This window comes from Egretta garzetta, unplaced genomic scaffold (genome assembly GCF_000687185.1).
Source record: "Egretta garzetta isolate BGI_Z169 unplaced genomic scaffold, ASM68718v1 scaffold180, whole genome shotgun sequence".
NCBI classification, from domain to species: Eukaryota; Metazoa; Chordata; class Aves; order Pelecaniformes; family Ardeidae; genus Egretta; species Egretta garzetta.
In genome coordinates, this window is record NW_009258299.1 from 1,696,029 (window position 1) to 1,698,540 (window position 2,512).

General features: G+C 46.9%; 1 protein-coding gene across 1 annotated transcript in view; it reads right to left on the reverse strand.

Moving 5' to 3' along the window:
- Nucleotides 1-25: 25 nt before the first annotated feature.
- Nucleotides 26-2,512, reverse strand: part of DNM1L (dynamin 1 like) — a 41,955-nt gene continuing 39,468 nt past the window's right edge. Inside the window, exon 15 of the transcript XR_004841966.1 lies at nt 26-2,214. The gene's annotated coding sequence lies outside the window, so the exon portion shown is untranslated. The remainder of the gene's footprint in view (nt 2,215-2,512) is intronic.

Genomic DNA, 2,512 nt, shown 5'->3' on the forward strand with positions numbered 1-2,512 from the left:
TGACATGCTTGTGGCAGCTGGCAATGAAGAGGCAAAGGGTGCAAGGGGGTGCCGTAAGGACGCTAAAAGGGAGCTCTCAGAGCATGAAAGCACCTGCGCTACTTCAAACAGCGTCACGGGGCACAGAACCATACCCGGGTGGTCTACTCTGGTTTTCCCTTAAGCTTTGAAGCATTCACCACCTAGCTCTCACCTCAAAGCACAGAGTTTAGCTGGCCACAAGTTAAAACGCAGATGCATTTGACATTGTCAGCCTCTACAGAAAGTGCTAGCAATCGCTCTCGTAACTATAAGGCTTTAACTGTGGAAGAAAACAAACCCTCCGGATGATAATTCAAGTTACCCACAGGGGCACAACAGGCTGGCAGGTTGTTTCCCCTGCTGTCTGCCATAAAGCAGGGACCCGAGCTTGCGGGATCCAATCTGGCATCTTTCAGAGCCAATCCTCCATAAAGCATAGGGTAAAGGCAAGTTTTACAGAAGTTTTGTTGTTTGCTTCACAATACAGCTTGAAGCAGATGGACACCCCCCCTTACCCATCGGCTCCACTCAGTGAAATCTGAAACTGAGTTCTAAAAAGGCTGTATTTATTGTACTATTGTACTGACAAACTCTGATCACATAGGGATGCTGTGTTTTGGTTACAGTAGTACCACACATAGGTCAGGTATTGACACCAAACATTTACAAGGCTCAACTTAGCTGCTGTGACAATTCTGCCCCACGCTTGTGTGTTTCAATTCCAGGCAACAGACTGCTTAGAAACCATTAATAGAATCACAGAATAGTTTAGGAGGTGAACTAGAAGACGTTTGTAAACCATCAGTCTATTTTGGGAATTTTTCAGTTGCCGCCTTCACGAGGCTATTATCTGTCCATAGTTTCCCCGTCATTTCTTCTTTCAATGGTGGCAGTAACGGTAGCCTTTCAAGTATTTTAGTTCAATTCCAGGCAACAGATTGCTTAGAAACCGTTAATAAAATCAGAGAATCATTATAGGTTGGAAAAGACCTTTAAGATCATCAAGCCCAACCATTAACCTAACCCTGCCATCCCACCGCTAAACCATGTCCCTAAAGCCACTACCAGCCCATCTACACTGTCACTCGGGGAACTGTACAGGAACTAACAAAGCAGAATTGCACAAGGGCAAGAGCAAACACACGTAAGGCTCTATAAATATAGGTAGTTCTACCAGTAAGTTGTAAGAACATGTAAGTCCGGCCACCTGAACTACAGAGTCAAAACTTTACTTCCGGGATAACTAATGTTGTGTATTATCCATTTATTTAATAACAGGGTTGTTACAGCATGGATTTTCAAAGACTTGAACATTAAGGATTACAAGTCAAGTTCATTTCTTGGCACTCAGAACAATACCAAATCAAAAATTTTTATGAAAGTTAATTAACCTGGTGGAAATTCCACGTGACGTTACAGAGCCAGTTATCACTTGCAGGAATTTCTTAGATAAATGGAACTCATTTGCTTTACGCAGCATTTGAAAACTTCCCAAGCCAGAATATTCCTTCACGAGAGACTGCTGACTGACCTTTGGGAGGTAAAGCTTCGGTAGCAGCGCACTTCTGGACGGCTCTGCCTTCTTGACAACAAACGTCTTGGACGTCAAAAGTAAAAGGGAGAGCCCTGTCAAGCGAATTCCCAGTAGAAATGTAACAATTTTGGCAAAACTATTAAGAGCTTTCACTGCTCACCAAAATGCATTTGAAGAGCGGCTCGGCCTCCAACTCCGCTACAGTCCCGTTTCTCCAGTTGGAGAACTACCAGCCCTGGGTACAATGCAAGACGTTAAAATGACTTCCTCTGTATTCGCTACAGGGAACGCATTCACATCATGACATTTCAGGCTGTTCACAACTACAGAAGACTTTTCTGTGTTCTGCGTGAAGTATTTCTCATCACGCATCAAAAGTTGCCTCTGTCAGGCTCAACTCCTGGTGCTTCTGTTGGTGCCAAAGTGAAGGGTACCAGGAGAAAAACGCAGTTTTAAACAGACAACAGACCTTCTCATAAACTGAGGTCTTAATGGTTTTTAAATTGTCCACCTTTAGCTGCTTACAAGAAGAATTCCGTTTCTCGTAACTGATGAAGCGGGGAAGGAACCGAGTCTGGTAATAAAAGCTTCACCACATTGGCCCGGTATCCTAAAAGCAAGCCCCAGATGCTAACAGCGGTGTCCTACTTTTCATGCACCTTGTGTCAGAGCTGAAGGCCCCATTTCCAACGCAAGTATTTTAGCCCCAAGGTAGGCTGAAATCCCGTACTTGGGGTGGGAGAAAAAACACGCAGGGGGAGGCAACGCATCGCGCTCCCACCTGCTCCTTCTTTAACGCCCCGTGGGCCAGCCACCAGCGGGCGCACAGGCCCGAAAGCCTCCCCACCGCCCCCCGCCTCCTCCGGCCTTGCTGAAACCGCGCACACGGCACAGCAACGCGGCCCGGTCCGCGGGCGCTGCTTCGGGGGCGGGAGGCGGCGGAGGCAGCCCCGCCCC